General features: G+C 44.9%; 1 protein-coding gene across 1 annotated transcript in view; it reads left to right on the forward strand.

Moving 5' to 3' along the window:
• ABL1 (ABL proto-oncogene 1, non-receptor tyrosine kinase) overlaps positions 1-20,449 on the forward strand; it is a 78,436-nt gene that overhangs the window by 14,565 nt on the left and 43,422 nt on the right. The window lies entirely within an intron of this gene.

Here is a 20,449-nt window from a genome sequence, read left to right on the forward strand (position 1 = left end):
TAACCACAGGTGTTCCAGTCTGGCTGCTACTTCTGTTACTAAACATACAAGTTGGTGTAACTCACGAGCAGCCCGATCTTGGTGAATACTTTGGCAGTTTCTGAGGTGCAAAATATCACCTACAGCGGCTGAGTAGAACCGAAAAATCAGACTTGCTCTGGGTAAGCTTGCTTTTCAGCTTTCTTGACAGGACTGATCAAAAGGTTTTACCCAAACTCATCTGTGTGACTGGATCACCCCGTCTGAGCGAAGCCCGAAGGATTCCGTGGACAGGAAGCTGTTGTGAGTTATGACAAGAGGCTTTGTTTCGAAAACCTGTGGTTTTTCTCCTGCATTGCAATTACAGGGGATGGGGCTTAGATTTCCACTTTGTTCTCTCCAGTTGTTGAGGCCTGACCTGGAGCTTGCTGGGAGGCTGGCGCTGTGATTGCAGCGCTTTGGAGCAGGACAGACACTCAGTTTGGTTTAGTTCAGATGCTTTTTCTCATCCAGCCTGCTGATTTGTCTCTCTTTTAACAAATAGTCACAGGAATTGAAGAAACAACACGCGGGTTCACCTCTTGGCAATTTCCCTTCTTCTGTCAGCCCCGACCAACGCAGTGAGGGGAGAGAAGAAACATAATTGTAGCAAAATGTTATGTGTCTCCTGCATTCCACAAAGCCTGTACTTTAGGGGAGATTGTATTGCTGGACTCAGTAGTCCAGAAACATTGTCCTTCCATTTCCTCCACGTTGTCCCTTTCCTGCAAATAATATTTTGGTAAGATGCGGTCTGAATTAATGTCTTTTTTTTTTTTTGTCTTTTTTAGATGAATGGTTGTCTTTCTAGTGTCATAGAATAATCATTCCAGCTGAGATCAAGTTCAGTCAGCATCCATATTCAAAGGAAAAGTCTTAAGGATTACCAAAAGCTAAAGCTGGGGGAGGCCATCTTGCCTCTGTGATCCTTCGAGCTTTGAGATTTTGGTTCGGAGCACTTGGTATTATTTTTTTTTTTTTTCACCTCATGTCTGGGGACATTTTATCATCCTCCTCTTTCCTGTTCCAAGCAATTACCATTTATTTTATCTTCAAGCAGCAGCCTGTGGCAATAAATTTTAGGAAATTCCTTCCCGCCCTTTATTAAGCCCTACATAATAGCTTCCGCTACTCACTCATACATTCATTAGGAAGAATTAAATGAGTGCTGGCGGCCATTAGCAGAGCGTTTAATAACCTCTCCAAGGGAAGGTGCAGCAGATTGGAATAAATGAACAGGAGCAAAAACAAATGAAATAACTTCATAGAATATGCTCAGCTAATTCGTTCTTAAGAAAACTACTTATTTACACGGGACGTAGGTAGCGCTTCAAAAGGTGCCTGTTTGAAAAGCCCTGGCAGGAGAGTCCCCTGGGCCAGAAGATCCGCAGGCAGTGGCTGAGCACCGTGCCTGAGGGGAGGATTCTGGGCATTTTAGGGAAAGAAAAGGGTGTTTTAATCTGTCCTGCCCACTTCCCCAGCTGCTGATGCTGTCGGGAGGGCTGATGGCTGTGCTTATGGAATGCTGGGGGGACATCTGTCTGTAGGAACTGGGCCATAACGAGTAGCTCATCTCATCTGGTATCAGCCACGCCACGGTCTTTGGAGGCTTGTGATGGCTGATCCCTGCCAGGCTGGGCTATGGGGAAAACACAGACCCTGTACCAGTAGGGAAATTACCCCTCCTCCATCAGTTCCTAACTAAGGTCTTAAAGAAGATTCCTGCTCAGCTGACAGTTGGCATATGAGGTCTAAATACCCCTAAATCGGCTTTTCTGAAATAAAGATAATATAGGAGATATTGGCGTAAGGAATTTCCTTAGGAAATCTCAACTTGGAAAGCCCCAGGCCTACAGGCAGACCTGGAGTTGCATAGCAAGAGTTTTTTGCCACTAGTTCTAGTCCCTTCCATTGTTTGACAGTATTTTAATGTTTATGTGTATGGTCTGGCATCTGCAGATGAAGGAAAGTCTCTGGGTCTCGTGTGGATCCGAGTGTTCTTTTGCTGGATATGCATTTCCTCTTGTCTTGGTGGAAAATAAACAGAGCTTTAAGATAACACTAGCTCCTGTTTCCGTGCTCTGCTCCTGTGTGTAACTCGTGACAGCTCAGCACACTGGTGTAAAACAAACACTGTGCTCATGGTGGACTTCCAATGTCTTAGTAAGTGCATCTCAGCCTTGCTCAGCAGCCTTTAGTCCTCCAGGATTTAATACTGCCACGATGTTTTCACACACTTCAAAGCTTCAGACTGACTTTCACTTGAAAAAAAAATAGAAAAGTTCTAGTAAATAAACCCAAGGAAGACTCTAGAGTAGCAGCTTTTATGGCTAACATTTCATAACAGTAATGCTGACAACCTTCATTTCATTTCGCTCTTACCTGTTTTGGAGGCGAAAATGCCATCGTTCAAATGTAACTCGGGTATTGTGGATGACAGATTAATGTTGAGATTTTTGCGTTGTTTTTTTTTCTGTAGTCATTTCTGATCTCATTTGAGGAGCTCAACGAGTTGAGAACGATGACACAGTAATTGCTGTTATTGAACCAAAGATGCAGTTTAAGACTTTTACCTGGATCGCTACATTTGATTGATATTTTAATTTGTTTTCTTGGCAGATGAAAGATAATGAGAATCAGTTTGCAGTTAGAAATACTTGCGCTGGAGGATTCCTAATTTTTTTTTAATTATTGCTTTTTCCCTACTTCCAGTACATGTGCAAGTTTCCTGCTTGAAATTCTTCTTTGTATTTCAAGCATCAACAGCGTCTGAACGGAGGGAATCTGCACAAATCATTTCAATATGCTGCTAATATGCTCGGAATATCTTTTTCTAGTCTCTGTGCTGGATAATAGCTCAGATAACAGCTTTCAGACACACAAATAACATTAGGGAGAGCTGGTGCGGAGTCTTTAATGGACAAATGTATTTATGAACCTGGTTATCTGCATTGCTTTTCAAACGGCCTGATCACTTTTCATCTGGGGGAAGTAGCTGGGGAAGATTTTGAGCAGATTGGTTTTGGCTCTATCTCATGCTGTGGTAGGTGGCCAGTGAAATCTTACTTAGGGCAGGACTGAGCCTGCAGAAGAACAAGGTGAAATGCTGCTGATGAGCTGATGTTCTCACGGGGTCACTCCCCTGCTGCTAAATAGCAGCATTGGTAATTCTGGCTATTTTCTTGCAACTTTGCAGTATTTCCTAGTTGAGCCCTGGCTGCTGAATATAGGCAGTAAAAGCACTGATCACAACCACCCTGCAGCAATCCCTCCATCTCCAGCTTTTCCTTCTCCCCCACCGCTTTCCTTGTGGTGCCAGTTGGTGGTCCTGGAGGAGATCTCTCTCCATCTTAATTATGCTGGAAGCTTTTGTTCCAGATTTGACAAACTTGCTTAAAGGGACAACGTAGATAGCAAATGGTTGCCCTCATGCTAATGAAAGTTAAAATTGTAATAATATCTCTATCACTATGGAACAATTTCCTGATCCTTCCGTCCTCTGAAGCAACAGAAGCCATTCAGTGCTCTGACATTTGATCAGGAGTTCAGGGAGCTGCGAAGGCGAGTGGCAGCTTGCTAATGGATTTCTGATTGTTCTCCTGGTCCATTCTCCTGATGAATGGTGCTCTGGCAGTCTGGGGACCTGATGGAAGTGCTCTGCCATCATGTCATTACGTTACTCCTGGAGAGGAGGAGAGCAGGTTTCCTCTGCTGTCCCCATGACTTGCTCTCCTGCTCAATTAGAGAGATACAGAGGAGCAGCCTCCCTGATTGAAGCTGAAATCACTTTTACAGCTTGTATTAGGTCTTCCCTGGGCAGCTGGTGGAATCCCTGCTTGCTCTGGGGAGGCTCGAGCAGGCTTTCCTACTGCTGTTTCACTCTGTGAATGCCTTAAAGCACTGGTGCTGCAGAGCTGATTGATGCAGGGCTGTTTGTGGGAGGTGTGTGTTGGGGTGGGGGGTGTTTTTCTCTGCCTCCTGGACAAAACACCTTTTTGTGCCAGACCTCTCCATTTCAGGCCAACGAAGCCACGTCTGCTCGGGGTCAACACGCAGGGTCCCCCTGCAGAACTGCCTTCAATAGGGCTTTTATGCAAGGAGCTCTTAAATGGGCTGTGACTGTTGATTTAATAACTCAGGTTATATGGGTTTGGGATGTCTATTTAAAGGGTTGTGGGTGCTAGTGTGGAAGTTCAGTATGATCTTTTTATTTCGGTTGTTATGGGATAACAGGCGTCTTGAAAATAAAATAACATTTTAGAAAGACCCCTTATTCTTAAGAATGATTAATTAAAATGTTTTTATCAACTTAAAACCAGCAGCTGCAGGCCCTTTACCATCCTTAAGAACCTGAACCAGCTCATTTCTTTCCCTTGAAGGATTGATTCCCTCCTCACTACTCCCGGTGAGCCATGAAAGTGAATTTCGAGCTTTGTAATTAAGATATCTTGAGTTATTTCTGATTTGTCAACATGACTGATGAAATGGGTTATGCATTACTTCTCCTTTCACTAATACACTCCTGCGTGTGGAGGCATTTTGGGGGCTTTGTGGGTGTAAATCAGTGGTGTGCCAGCCTGCAGACTTGGATTGCTGGAGCAATGGCACAGCTCGGCCCAGGGAGATCCCCTCCAGGCTGTGAACCCACGTTTTTTGTTGTCTGTAAAACTCCAGGATAATTTAGGCTTGGGTGTTGAGCCTGTTGAAGATAACTGGTGATGAACGAGGTTGCAACAGACCCAAATAATAAACGTTAATAATGCCTTGCAGGGTGTTTTATTCCCATTCATCTGAGAAATACCTGCTGAGTGATCTAGCTCGTATTTCAATAGATATTCCTCCCCCTCTCAGTTTTAGAAAAAGTAACTAATGAGTTGTTGGCTTAGCTCAGTTTTGTGGCTTAGAAGTTCAGGCCGTGCATTTCTTTCCATCACAGACTCATTATATTCCACAGCTGCCTCTGGCCTGGTTCAGATAAAGTGTATTAACTTGTATTTAACCCCAAACCCTGTGTAGGCTGTGCTGCCTTTCCCTTGCACAGGTGAGTTGTACCAAGGTAAATCCTTTCCATACAGGAGCTGTCCCTAGGGAGAGCTGACAGACAGTACAGGAGTGCCCTGTGCTCCGTGGGTTTTCAGGAGCAATTTTTATTGGACTTCTCGTGAGGAGAACATTGTTTGCTCAGCACGTGCTGTCTTTTGGTAGGATTTTGAAATGGCACTCGTTCTAAGAAGCTTTTAAGCAAGGTCTCCCTGCTTCTCTAGGAAGGAAAAGGCCAGTTTATCTTCCTCTCTTTCTATTACTCATTTGTTTTTACTGGTATTATCGCCGTTCCTGATTTTTTTTTCCCCTACTTCCATGATCTTTCTGCCTCTTTGTTTAATCTCTAGTCCCTTCAGAAAATGCAAGCTGGCCTGATTTCCTGCAGACCCAGTCCAGCTCGTGGATCAGTTTCAAAGTCATCAAATAGGGACCTCCTGAGTGCTCCTCACAGGAGGGCCAATGTTCAGGGTATAATACCTGACGGTGTCACGTTGCCCCGTCCAGTCCCTGCTGAGATGTGCAGCTGGAGCTCCCCTCTCTGCTCTTTGTTTGACTCCTAAGTAAAAGCAAGCTGATTATTTCAACTTGTAATAGTTATACCCCTGTCCTGTGGACAGGCTAATACCAGATATCTGTACAAGCTTCCATTATCTCTTCATTCATAGTGCAGAAGATGTGAGGAACTCTGTGTGTGTGTTGGTGCTTTTTTTTTCCCTGTGGATTCGTAGTGCTTTGCTTTAGTAACTGGTTTGGGGCCTTGTTTGCTGTTTGAACTACAGCATTGGGGTTTTTAGTGTTTTTTGAAAGCATGCCATCAGAACAGCGTAGTCAATGTTTCCAAACTTTCCCCATTACGTAGAAATAATCGCTGTGCCAGAACCACCAGGAATCTTTCTTATCATACATGGTTTTTTTTCTCTGATTACAGTCATGCTGAAAGGCAGTGTTTAGGCAAACATTCCTCTTTGTGTTCCCTGGGATGGGCTGTCAGTCTGTTAGGCTCCCAGCAGTCCTGTTTATTCACATGTGCCTTTGGAAGAGCTGCGACGCAGCAGGTCCTTTTTGCCTTTGTTCACTGCTAAGCAATTAGAAAATAATTTACGGCTTTGTTTCTGCTTTTGAATCTCTTAAGAAAATGATGGCATGTTCTTAACCCAGGAGCCACAGCACTGAGCCCTCTGCATCAGAGAGAAGCTGTTCCTCATCTGCGTTGGCACAGCACTGGGGCGCTATGCTGATGATTGGGCCCTGTGGCTGTTACTTAAAATTAAATGAATAATGAATTTTCCCATTCAACCAGAACTGGGCAAGTGGTAGAAGTGATGCACATGTCAGATCCCTGCCTTGGGAGCAGCAGTGTGACTGAAGAATCAAATGCAGTTGAAAGTGCTGAATTGTTCTTAACTGTGTGGCATCATCAGGTTTTATCCTCACCCAGTAAAATATTTGTGTTGGGGGTATGGAGTTAGTTTATTGATTATCTAATAGTATGGTCTTGGGCCGTTTAACCAGCTGAAGGTTAATTAACAAAAGGAATGGCCAACCTAGAGACCTGATTGTTAATCTGAGTATGACTGTGCAGAAGTAAAGTGCTTTATGTGCTGAAATTGGTTTATAAGCCTTTTCTAGATTGCCTTCCCTACGCCCCCAGCTCTGTGCCTGGCATTTTTTTCCCAGCTTGATATAAATATTTGGCTAAGGCTAAAGGGATGAACAGAATTACATACTATCAGCAGAATTAGAGGGGGAAAAAAGGTTCTTCTGCCCAATCACGTCATGCGCTGGGTAGAGCAGAGACTTGACTTAATGCATCTTATTGTATTTGGCATATGCTAAGCAGGATGAAGATCCAGTGGGTGCAGGTCATCGCCCACTGCTAGTTTCCCAGGCTTTGGAAGAGCCCTCCATCCAGGAGTTTCAGCAGGCTGCGGGCTGGAACGAGCGGCATGTGTCGGTACCCTCGCTGCAATGTGACCTCTGCTGCATTCCCCAGCCTCATTCCTGGCATAACTTGGCCTCTCCATCCCCACCCCCTGTCCTGGCTGGTTCATGGTCAGGCTGGAGAACCGTGGTAACCCCAGATCCAGAGCTGGACCGGCTCAGGGCCTGAGCCCACCATGGCACTGCAGAAATGCTGTGACAGGAGGGGCTGTCATGTAGGAAAGACTCTCATCCTGTGACTGAGGTCCCAGCAACACAGCTTGCCAAGCTCTAGACATGTGCAACCTCACCATGTGAAGATACTTAACCTTGTTAAGGGCAGGGTAACCTCTTACGAAGTAATTTAAACAGAAAGAAAAATCTGTGATGCTGGAGTGAGTGTAAATTATTGGGTTGTGTGTCTGTACATGTGACCTTTGGATTACAGCAAAGTGTCTAACAGGCAAGACCTTTTGCCTTGGGTTTTCTTCTAGAGTGTGCTCATCAGCCTGAGAACAGCTGCTGGTATGAGATATAATTAAGGCTTAATTGGAGATGTCCATTAGGAGGACAGAGTGAGTAACACCGGGAGAAAATAAAGAGAATAAACTGTGAAGGTTGAAAAGAAGAAGAAAGTGTGAAGAATATGAAATTGAGAAGTGGGAGCTGATGCAATATTGGTGCAGTGGAGGAGCAAAAGAAAGGGCTGAGGAGCCACACTGGAGCCAAAGGGCATTAGAAGGGCTGAGATGGCAGATCAGATCTCAGAAGTACAATTGCCTGAATTATTCTGGGATGGAAGAGAACAGGAGCTGAGGAACATCAGGGCATGAATTTGAAGCACTTGGAAGTGAAAATGAGTGGTTTTTAGATGACAAAAATATAAAAGCTGAAGGGCAGGAGGCCTGTTGGGGTGAAGCAATGAAATGGAAACGTGGTTTGCTGGAGGGCCCTGTAGTTCTTGGAGGATGGATGGTAATGCTCCTGCCCCGACGGATGGGAGTGGGTGTTGAATTACTAGCAAAAATGCTTTTTCTCCAAAATATCACTGTTAATCTCTCTTAGTGTCAAGGCTGTGCTCAAATAGAAGTTTACAGCCCTTGCTTTTGTCATGTCAGAGTTTCAGGGGGGCCTTGTTGATGTGAAGCACGTTTGCAGTGGCGCGAGGGAGGTAAATCGCTCTTCCAGCAGTACATGTCCCTGGTGCTGCTCTGGGAAAACACCTCCAAACATCACAAATCAACAGTCCTGCAGCCCATCCAAAAAAATGTGCTCCCGAGCCCTGCTTAGCAGACCAGTTTGACCTGGTGGGATTGTAAGGGTGGGAAAACCTGAGAGAGAAGTACCTGCCTATCAGGTAGCTCTGCAGGAACCGAGGCACTGGGAGGTGCAATGGGTTGTCCTTGCCCGTGTGGGTATTCCAGACTGGAATGAATTGGAGCTTGATGGCCATTGGATTGCGTAGGATGTTTTGCCCTATAAATTCCAGCCAAAATGAAAATAGTTCCCTTGAACAAAATATTTAGGAAGGTTCTATTTAAACACCCCCTGAAGTTTCCTTTCTTTTAAACTGCACACCTAAATACGTTTGAAATCGGAAATGGAAAAGTGCCCGTTAGCAGTTCAGACCGAATTTCTAATTGTGAGCATGTGCGCTCACGGTGCCCTCAGATTTTCATCGTGCCCTGTAGCAAAGGGTTGCCTCAAACTCGTTGTGGAGGGAAGTGCCTTATTCCTAAGAACAGGGGAATGTTTGAAATGCTGAGAACAGATTTAGTATCTTTTGATGAGAAGGTTAGGCTGGCGCTTAGAGCAAAGTCCTGGGAGCTGTAAAAGTGCAGGGCTATTACGCCGGCGGAGCCAACTGACTTTCCTCTCCCTGTGACCTCCAGCAAGTCCTCAGACCTCTTTGCATATCATTCAACCCAGCTGGAAAACCTAAGTAAACAGCAGGAACCTTGCTGGAAGCCAGAAACCTCGACTGACTGAGTTATTCTGGGGAAATGGAATAAGTCGTGAATTAGAATCAGGTAAACAACATGTAGATTGGATTGCTTTAAAGAGAAAATAATTTTGTAAGTATCCAAAAAAACGCTTTAATTTCACTTGGTTTGAGTGGTTGAAGTGATTGCTTTGTCCTTTACAGTAAGGGGGGAAAAAAAATCTCCTTGCAGTTTCCGTTTTCATCAGACTGTTTACAGAGTCTGTAGAAACGGAGTTAATCAATATTTCTATTAGACACACGCTCGGGCCCCATGCCACACGCACTCATTTTTAAACCCTTCAATCTTGTATCATTTATGGAGATTGTATTGTCAGAAATAGTGCTGTAAATAATTTATTCTGCTGCCAGTGCTTTTCTAAAGGTCTCTAGGCATGATGCAAGATTTCCTCCAGGAGCTGTAAAGCTTCCAGATCAGTTTGCTGTGGCAGAAGGATTTATTTTTTTTGAGAGAGAGACAAGGAGGATGGTGGAAATGATGGGTTATTTCAGGGAGTGGCTGGCGGCTGTTTCTTTTGAATCATTATTGCAGTCTAGAGTAGAGCAATCAGTAAGTGGAATTACTGGTGTCTCATTGTTTCGTGGGTTGTGTGGGATGAGTCGAATTTCTTGGGGCGCGCAAGCTCCTGGATCCGTGGATGTCCCTGTCTGTGTCGGTGCCCTGGAGTGTGGGTTCCATGGGTGCATTCCCTGTGGCTGTGCCGGATAACTCCAGTGCTGGGAGCAGCCAAGGGGCAGCTAAATCGACCTGTTTTCGGTCCTTCTGGGCTGGGATGAAGGCGTGTTGGTGCTCTAAAAGGTAACATCCTTCAGCCTAGCAGGTCGTGTTTTTCAAACTGTGTTGTGCAGCTACAGCAGAAGTGTAGAGACTCCAGTTTACAGATTGGATGTTTTCCTCTCTCTCTCAAGTGATGCTGTTTTTAACTAGACTGGCAGTTGCAGAAGAAATGTGGCACCGTCTTCTCTTTGTACTGTTCAGTGCAAATCCTTTGTGGGTGGCTGTGTCCCTCTCCTCCCAGTGAATCCAGGCCCATTGCAGCTGGGCCTGCCAGCCTGGAGCAGAAGATGGAAATCTGTCAAACTTCTGTAACTTGTCAGAGATGAGAAACTTTGCTGATTAAAGAGGAAACCCTATAGTGGCCCTAAATAAACACCAACTAGGCACCAGGAGGCTTGCAAGAAAGTTACCACCTCCAATTTACTCCTGAAAATCTTCTTAGATCTTTAACACTGCTGTGGATTTCTGGGTAATGAATAGAGAGTGCAAGGAAAGTTCCATGTAAACTCACTTTATTCCCCAAATAAATTAGAAGGCAAGTTTCTAACAGGAAAGCAGGCACAGGTAGCCTAAATTAACTCCAGGCTTCTTTTGAGGCAAGTTTAGACCCAGAGAGCTGATGTAGCTTTAATGATGGTGCATCAAAGCTCTTTCTAAAGCACTGACAGCCACTTGTCCAGAGACTGCTTGGGTACCACGTGCTCCATCAGTGTGCTCTGATGGTCTCCTATAGTCTGTATCCAGCAGTGACCCACCAAGATTGGTTGTTGCTGATGTAAATCTTGGTGATTCCTGGCAATGCCCTTCCCTGTCCTTACTCACCTTCAGTTACACGTAGAAAAATCAGCAATTTCGAGTGAATTAAGATTATGAGCCATTTAAAAGAGAAACTATGGTGTTTTGCTTGGAGGGATAACAAGAAGCACAGCCTGGCTGCTGTTGTAGTGCAGATGACAGCTCCCAGGTATGGGATGAAACAAATGGATCCTGAACTTCCTACGTGGATCGTGATGTGCCTGATGCAGCTGAGGAGCCTCCCATCCCCAAGGGCACAGTGGTAGTGCCATTTGCTAACAGCTTCACCAGCCAGGCTCCAGGTTGATTAATAGATGAATCCTCAAATGCCTGCTTTGCGTGGATGTATGCACTCTTAAAAACTGCCTTTTTTTCAGTGCTTTGGGAAAACATTAAGTATAATAGTTAAACATAACTTATATCACTTCATGTCAGGTATAAAACATTGCGTTTTGACTCAAGCTGTAGATTAAAGTGGGAGGCTGTGTCTTTCCTTCTTTTTGCTTTGTAGCCCCCAAGGTGGCTGTTTCACAAGAAACAGTGTCGTCAGGCTCTGCTGTCAGTGCTTTTTGTGCTTCAAAGGGAAGGATCAGAAACTGAATTTATCCATTTTTATACTGAAAGAACAAACCTCGCAGTATTTGAAGTTTCCCTTCTGCGAGGATTCTTTTTTTTCACGGCTTATTTTGGTTTTGTGGCACGATCTGTCCCGACGCTTCCATCAGTGTGCCGAGACGTCTTGGAATGGTGGATTTTTGCTCGTCTCGCTCCGGCTGACGATGGTGTGTTTGCAGCTCTGCGTGTTCTGCTGACCCCTGTGCAGCGGTTCAGAGCTCTGCCACTTGGTGACAGTCTTTTAAAATAAAACCATTCACCACTGAAGTGAAGGTTCAAACTCAACTGACCAGTGTGTGCTCCTCCACAGCGAATCTCAGAGTAAAGAAGGGCTGCTGTACAAGGATGTATTTGTGTGTGAAGTAGGGGTGTAGGGAGCCAAGCTCTTTGATGCCAGTTTGCTCTTGATGCCATGTTATCAGTTCCCATTAAATCACTCCCTGGAATGTAATGTGCTGGCAGGACTTTTTCGTGGAGAGTCACACACAGTAAATGATGGGTTTCCATTCCTGGAGTGTGTCTCAGGGGTGACACGTTCACACCTTGTGAGCAGCTTCCTAAAGGCTGTTCAGGCCATGCTGCTCATTTCTCCATGGATGCATGGAAAGGCACAATCCAGGTGCTGGAGAGGTTTTTTGCTAGCTTATTTTATTTATTTGTTGATTTATGTATTTATTTGCTAATTTATTATGACCTTGAGATTAATTCAGTTGGTTAGAGCATGGTGCTAATAACACCAAGGTTTTGGGTTTGATTCCTGTTTGATCCCTGTATGGGCCATTCACTTGATAATCCTCATGGGTCCCTTTCAACTCAGAATATTCTCTGAAATCATAAAATTTCTGTGAAATTCTAGGCAGTGAATCTGCTAGCTGACCTTTTTTCAAGTGAAGAAAACAGGTTTCAGGCAGGTTTCCTGGGTGGTGTCCGTGTGGTGGCTGGTCTGTGCCTAATAACTTGCAGCCAAATTTAACCCAGGAGTAGAGGAAGAAGCAGGGACAGCTTATCTTTCATCCTTCCTGCCCAGTAAAAGCTGGCCAGACCAGCCTATATCGTGCTGGACTAACCACAGAAAATATCTTTGTAGAATCATGGAATCATTAAGGTTGGAAAAGACCTCTAAGGTTGTCAAGTACAACCCTTGTGGAAAGGCAGAAATTAATGGGTGTTGGGGAAAGCTGTTTGTCTTCTACTGGGGAGAGAAGAACCTGCCAGGACGTGAGGAGAGACTGAAAGCCGTGGCTCTGCATTTCTCATGTCTTTTGTTGCACAGCCTGGACAGCTGCTTTCTCCATGTGGCACAGACCCATATGGGGCTGTTCATTTGAGGCTTGTATTTTGAGAGGAAAATGACCACCATCATGACTGTCTGTCTGTTCTGGGATTTATTGTGGCCACCAAAATCACACTTATTTATTTTCCGCTTCCCTTCTGTTTATCGCAACTTTAACCCTTTCATTCCACTTTATTGTATCTCCTCTTTCTACTCAAATCCGGTAAAATTATCCCAGAAAGTCAGAGCGGTAGAATAAAATACAAAACTAAGTTTGCTCTTTTTGTGCTGCTGTATGGCAGCACTGTGACTGTTGAAACATTCATGAACCTATCTAGTATTTGAGCTATTTTAGTGGATTTCATGGTGCTGGTGCCAGGAGAACCTTTCTAGCAGCTACAGTCCTGGAGCAAATCAGTAATCTCAAGAATTTGGGATCACTTTACTTGGGCTCTGAAATGTGGTGTGCTGCAAAGGGAGATAATTTGTGTTGTGTTCAGTTCAGCATAGAATTGTGGAGCTACACAGTAAAGTCAAAACACTAGTGCTTTTCACAGTCATGTTGAGGTTGGAAAAGCCCTCTAAGATTGAGTCCAACTGTTAACCCAGCACTGCCAAGGCCGCCACTAAACCATGTCCCTTTTAGTGGTTCTTTTTTTTTTCTTTTTGTTAATTTGCAGTTATATCCCAGGATTATAAGACAGACAGAGAGAAAACCTCATAAAGACTTAGAGTTTCCTCTAGAATAAGCCAGCTTAATGGGGTTGCTGAAGGCAACAGAGAGATTCTGAGGTCGGGCCTGCTCCTAATGCAGACTTGATTAAAACATTACAGTGTGTCAATTAAACATTACAGTGGCAGTTTCTTTGGTGGATTTGCTTGTTTCTTAAATTCCCAGGATGGGAACGTTGGTGTTGTAGAAAATGATTTTTCATTTTCAGCTCCATTTCCGAGCTGTGTGACTGGGGAGTGCAGGTGCCCACACACTACTGGCTGGATGAGCAAGATTTCTCTTAGCTGAGGGATGGACAGCAGGTGAGAAGGAGAGATTCAGCTTCTGAAACCACGAGAGCAATCCCCTTACGTTTCCATCTTACTCAGTTCCAGACAAAAAGCTGTTCCCAACACAAACTCTGAGGGATACTTGTTTTTGTGCAACCTGAGATGCAGCAGCCTCTCCTCGTGGTGTCTGCTGTCTCTGACACCGGAGGACAGCAGTCTCTCTAAGCCGTCTTTATGTCTCCAGCAGCAGTAGAATCTCTGTCTGGGCAAAGGCTCCTGTCTGCAGTGCTGCCTCAGCTGCTGCTTTCAGACAGCGTCAGCCCTCGCCTTCTGATTCTTAATGGTTTGGAGAAGATGGAAGGGGGAGGAGGGGCAGAAATCCTCAATATTCCTGATTTTTACACGACCCCAGCGATAGAAGTTGGTTTTCATGCTCTATGCTTGAGGCAGGGCACAGTTTCCTTCTGTAAATCCTCCGATGCCGAGAGTAACGCTCTGAAAACAGATCTTTTATTACTGCAGATGCAGGATGCTTCAGGGTTATCTTGTTGAGCTCTGAGTTTTCAAAGCAATAAAGTGTATTTCTGAGAGCTGGGGATCAGCAGCACTGAGGGTCTGACCCTCTTTCAGCAGGCTGGTATCTAACTTTGGGTTGTGTAAGTAATTAGCTTGGGACCCTTGGCAGGTGACCACAGCCAGAGGACAATATGTTGGACTATTTAGGTAGCTTGGAGATGAATTTTGACTTCATTCCTTTGAATCTTGCTCATACACTGGAGGAGCAGGGGAGCAGCTTCTGCAGCTCAAAGCTGCTCTGCTCTGGCTGCCCTGAAAGAGCCCTTGGTCATGTCAACACTGGAAACAACTCTCTTGGAACCCAGGTTGTGGAGGATAACATGAGGCCTTATTTTCTGAGTTCTTCTTTTTCTGCACTTCCTGAAATATTAATCAGCTGTTTTGAGGGAATTGCCATTGGTTTTCAGTCGGGGTGTCCGTGAAGCAGCACTCCCTCGCTGGCCCCGATGACATTGTTTGGCATGTGCAGCTGCCAGGTGAGTGAAAGTTGATCTGGAGCTGTGGATCGAGTGGAAATAATGTGGCCCGGGACATGTGTATGTAATTTGTGCAGATGATTCAAGTGAGAGCCATGGCAACTGAGATAAACAGAGGAAAAGATACTGGAAAACCAGCAGTGGCTTCATTTTAGTAGCGCAGCCTTGATTCCAGACAGCTCAGATGTTTACTGTGAGAGCTCCATCTTCCTGCATGTCTCTTCCTCCCCACCACCCCCGTCGCTTTGCATGCACTTAGTCATGGGATCGGATGGCTTCTTGGATAAAGCACCACAGGCCAAATTCCACAGTTCCTACTTGAGCAAAAAGCCATGAGATGTCTTCAAATAGGGGCTGCAGAATTTCTCTCCCTGTTTGCGCGTCCGTGATTCCAAAGACCCTCACAAAAAACGCATCTTGGAGTTTCCTGTGGAACAAAATGCACTTTTCTGAAAACGTCGCGGATTATTTGGCCAAACGTGAGGTCTGAGCTCGGGATGTGCTTTTGCTAGGGATCAAAGCACTGGGCAAGCATGAAGCCCGTGCTGTCTAAAGGTCTGGGGTGAAAGGAGTGGAGCAAAGCGCACCAGGAGTGGAGCACACCAGCGCTGCCCTTCCTGTGCGAGGCTGGAGTGAGGCTGGCTAATCTGTGGCTGTTGAATAACAAACAGCTCTTGAGAAGATCAAGCCCGACTTCCATGCCAGGGCTCTATCGCGTGCTTGGCAGCAGGGCTGTGCTGGTGTGTGGGCTTCTGGGCAGCTGAAACCTCAAGCTGCGAGTGGAAACAGCCCAGCGAGAGCAGCAGGCGCCTTGTGCTGTTCCGCCGAGGGAGGACTGGGAACGGGGACCTGGGTTCTGACTCCAAGTAAACGATGCTGATGGCTGTGCTTGCTGCCCGGGGTTGTGTAATCTGGCAGAGGGCTGCAGCTTGGGTATGCTTATCCCAAATCCACCCCCCTGGGGGAGCTGGTGGTGATTCACCTCTCTGAATCATAATTCCTGACGCTTTTCTAATCGCCGTCCTCAGTGCGTCCTTGGTTCACGGGCTGCGGATCCAGCCTGATTGGAAGGAAGGTGCTTTCAAGCAGTTTAGAATCTGGCCAACTTCCTACACCAGTGCATTAAACCCTGCAGCACAGCTCCTATCTCTGTGGCTCATTTCTTTTCTCTGTTGCTTTAAGAGAGTGAACTAGGAGACCCAAAAATTTAGAAAAAGAAGTTTAGTTAGCTGCAGAAAATATGATAAATGACCAGTAATTTGACTGGGAGCAAAAACATGCCTTGTGTGCAGTTTTCAGTTCGCTATTTAAAACAGAGTGTTTGTCTGTTTAGAAAATCTGCTCTTTTTGTTACAAATCGGGGCAGGATTCACAATCCTGTCTTTCCGAGATAGTGCAAATACTAATTAAAAAAATCTATACCTAAATAAAGTTGTTTGCATATATTTACACTCGATATCTTTTCCACATATGGTTCAACATAAAACTCCTGATGTCTGTACATAGGTTGTGAAGATCTGTGTGCCTTTTTTTTTTTAAGGACTGAAAATAAGGATTAAAGCAAATTTTGCAGATCTGCTCCAAGTCCTCATTTTGCAGCAGGAATGGAGCCATGGCACTGGTTGTTGGACTCTTGGTTACCATGTGAAGCTATCCTGCACTTTTTACCCTGTACATGCTACACTCCCTCTGCCTGGTCTTCTCCTGGTGGCTCCAAGCTCCTCATCTGCTCTGTATTTCTGGTTGCAGGTATTGCAGTGTCCGTGGTAACAGGGGTTGTGTCGCTCTGCAGTGTGAGAAAATGAATGTTAGGTGCTCCCTGTGAGGCAGCAGTTGGCAACCCTCTGCTAGTGAAAGGCTGTTTCCTTTCTGCTCTAGAGAGTGAAGTGTGAACAGGTTTGTCTTAGACATTTATCTTCCTTAACTTGGCTAGAAGGGAAGAAGCAGGCTTTCCAGCAAGGAGGCCTCTTTCCTGAGATGTGTGTTATCGATGTTAGTGGAGATGAGAAAACAGGACGCTCGTCTTTCTCTCTGAATTTGTTCTCCGCTTCATTATTCAGTTTTACATTTTTATGTCACTTCCAGTTCTCTTATCACGGTGAAATCTTTCAGAGTGGATAAAAGCTGAAGGCTACAAGCAGAAACCAGAATTTTTCAGCTGCCTTCGCTATCAGGCAGCAAACATCAGTCAAAAGCCCAGTGTTTATTTTGCTTTTGTTACCATTCCTGTATGAAAAAATGTACATAAAAGGGCTGTTTGCTGACTTGCAGTGATTGGGAGAGCACAAAGAGCTGAGTGAAGGGATTCACAAGGAAGGGAAACAGAGTTCAATCTTCAGTCATGGAAGATGCTTTTTCTAATCCAGCTTTTTTTGCATGCATCTGTCCCCGTGGTGGCTTCAAGTCTCCTCATAGAGTCCTCCCACCAGCACTAGTGCTTAACTTAGGTTGTGTTCCTTAAACATTCCCTCTCTGAACAGAGTTTTTCTTCCTTTATCTATCTGCCCTTGCTGGAAGGTAGAACTGAGAGACTGGGAACCAGTGTGGGGAATTCAGGAGGGATTTTTAAGTTGCAGGGTCCTTTGAAAGGGTGCAGCTTCAGAGCAGAGGTTTGCATTAACACTCAGCAACTGGGTTGGAACCACAAACCCATGAGAGAAGGGGCAGAGCTGGATGGATCAGGGGAAGTGGTGGGCCAGCTTTTGTAGGTGTTCTGTCAGGAGCAAACTGTTTTCCACAGGATTTCAGAGTGGAAACTTAAGCTTTCCTAGCAGCATTCCGGGGAGCGGAACTGCCAGTGATTAATCCATCTCCAATGAGGACAGGAACCGAAGTTTGCCCCCTGCTTTGGGGGGTGATGCCCGCTCAGGAAGAGCACCTGATTTCTGTGGTTAACTTTGGTGGCCACTTTCTGACTGGAAATGTTTGGAGCCTGTTTTGAAGCTGTGCAGAAGAGCGTGCTTGCGTCATCCAGAAAATGCAGTGAGTCAGTGGAGTCCTGAGGGAGCTGTAACGGCTCAAACAGAAACTTGGAAAACGAAATGGGGATGGATTTAAAGATACAGCCTCTGTGGCCAGTGCTCTGTTCAGAGATGGTCTGCACTCGTGGAAGGCATTGGTGAGGAAGGGGTTCGATGGGGATTTTGCTGCTGTAAACACAAAGTAGAGCTTTATGAGTGATCCACCCGGGACAGGGTGTGGAACTGGAAGAGGGTGTTAAGCAAGTTCTCCTTGCCATTATGCTCAGTAATCTGGTATTCAGGGAATCTCGATGAATTCTTCATTGATATGTGTATTTTGGTATGTTAATGAATAACTTATTGGGAGGGACAGGAAGGAAGGAGGGGGGGGCAGCCTTTCGGTTTGGCCCCCACTCATCATTTTGCTTAACATTTTCAACCGCCTTCAGATCTGGGATGGTTTCCACAGCATGACGAGCTGTGCTGTTGCTGCACTGCAGCTGTGTTGGGATTGCTCTTGGACCAGCTCATCTGCTCCCGGAGGACGAGGTCCTGCCACGGAATTTCCGTGTGGTTTGTAAGGATGTGCCCAGCTCCTCGATGGGCCGTAGGTGCCACCACCATGGTGAGGTTTGCTGTCAGTGGACATTGATCTTTCTCTTCACGTCCACCCACAACTAGACAAAGTGGATATGGGATACTTCTTTCCTTTAAATCCAGCAGTGGTTCACAGCAGGTCATTTCAGGGATTAGGTGTGCTTTTCTTAAAACACGTTCTCAAATCTGTTTCTATCACCGATGAAATAGCCAGCAGTCTGTCACGATACTGTTGTTGTGTTGGTTGTTCTACTTGCAAACTTTCTGGGATGTTTGTAGTATTTGGATGCCTCAAAACCACAGATGAATTAATCTTTATGGTCTATTTCTGGAAGGGAAAAGTATACAGTGGCCTAACAGTGAAGTCAAAGGCAATTTCTTGTGCTTTGTATATTCCTTATTGGTTTTGCTTCAGAATTGAAATCCCATTTTCCTCATTTACAAGGCCAGCAGAATAAGGCAGAGGTAGTAGAGCATAGCAAAAAGTTCTGACAAATCTCCCCTCTGGGTAGGCTCTTTTCCTGCTGGGGCAGGGTAATTTCAGGTGTTGAACTCTGTTGTTTTCTCTGAGCAGGACAGGGTAAGAGGCATCAAAGCGAGCTGGCTCTTTACAGGTAAGATGATCCTCTAGAGTGACTTTTCTGAAAATGAAAGAACCAGTTTCTAGAGAGCCAAGACTGAAAAAGAAATGAGAAAACCTGTCTTTTCCTGTTTGTTCAGGTTTTTAAGCAGGGGCAGCTCAGTCCCTGGGCTCCATCAGAGCTATTCTGACACTTTATTATCAGGAACATAAAAACATTTTGTGAGAGTAATGTGCATGCACTTCAGTGTTACAGTTTAGCTGTTGTATTCAGACCATGAAAGCTTCATTAGTTCATGCTGATTGAAGAGTGATATGGTCCCCAGCCATCTTAATGCAAATCGATGACTCATTTATATCTTTAGAGTTGAATTTAAATTCCTATAAAATCTGAGAATCAGGCAAGTAATTGCATTACAGTTTTGCAACTTCTGTGAAAAAATTATTTTTTTTCTTATTTACACCTAAGGCCATGTTTCAAACCTGTGACCTCATCCCCATAAAGCAAAGCTATTTCATTACATCATAGCTGTGCAATTTGACTTCTGATAGCTGGATTTGCATTTATGTTGGATCCATTAAATATTTGCCTGCTTAAAAAGCTGGTGGGGATTTACATGTTAGCATGTAAATGTTAATTAAAAAAAATATAAGAAGTTGGTATTCTTTTGGCCTTCTTGCTGGCAGTTTTGTTGAAAACAAATGAATCGTAGTTTTCCCTTCCATCATCACCTTGCTTGGCTTCCAGAAAAAAAATGATTAATGAGTTTTTTGGCTTTGCAGCTGCAATATTTGATTGCAGTCTGACTCTGCTAGTGATGAATACGGACATATTTCTGCACTTAATTGGATATTATCAAATCCACAGCAGGTGACTAAGGCCATAGTCAGATGTAGTTGTTCTCCCTCTTTTGCACTGAGCAGGCTCTCTGAGGGCAGATTCCCCTTCATGGCACTTTCCCCTTTTGTATAGTGATATCAGTTCACAGTTTACATTAAATAAATATTTGAGGAGCTTAGTGTCCAGGATCTGCTCCGTTCCCTTTGCATTGAGGCACTGAGGTTTCCCTGCTGCTCTGATTAAAGTTTCAGATAAGTTGGATGAATTTGGGGTGGGAAAGAATCAACATGTATTTGAAGCAGTACAATGCATCAACCTTGTACAAGGTGCCCATTTGCAGGCTCCATATAAATGTTGAATATTTTGGCTTAATGTTTATTATCCTTAGCAATGGCCAACCATCTCTGAATCCTGCTGCATTCCAGCACTAATTTCCTTTGCTGAAACGGGTCAAAACACATCTTTGGTGGTTCTGCAGCTTTAAGTGGCCTTTTTTTTATTTCTTTCCCTGAACCTCTTCTGTCACCCATCTTTTGCCAGCAAGTCTTGTGAAAGCAGCATCCCTTGTGATTCACATCAACTGACTGTCTGGCAGCGGGATGAGGCAGTGCTGGGGAGGATCCTCCTCTGGGAATTGATCCAGGGCCGATTTCCGAACCCCCTGTGATGGACCCTGCGCTGCCTGGCAGTAGAATGCTCAGGGAATGGGACTGAGCAAACCTTCCTCCCAGCACTCTGGAGAGGGCAGCACCAGGATTAGCAGGAATGTTTTCTTGGCACTGTAGCCTCAGGAGCTGCCGAGTTAAATTCCTTGCTCAAGCTTTACCCCCTTGGTAACACCTCCATGCCACTGCTTGTTCATATTAAAAACAGAACCAACAAAGGGGCAATTGCCCAAATTTTGTGAAATGGCTATTTTTGCACATTCAGCCTCAGATGGAGTTTGACCCTTAATACAGATGGTTTCATTTAA

Source organism: Myiozetetes cayanensis, unplaced genomic scaffold (genome assembly GCF_022539395.1).
Source record: "Myiozetetes cayanensis isolate MyiCay16 unplaced genomic scaffold, myiCay2020 scf23, whole genome shotgun sequence".
In the NCBI taxonomy this organism is placed as follows: Eukaryota; Metazoa; Chordata; class Aves; order Passeriformes; family Tyrannidae; genus Myiozetetes; species Myiozetetes cayanensis.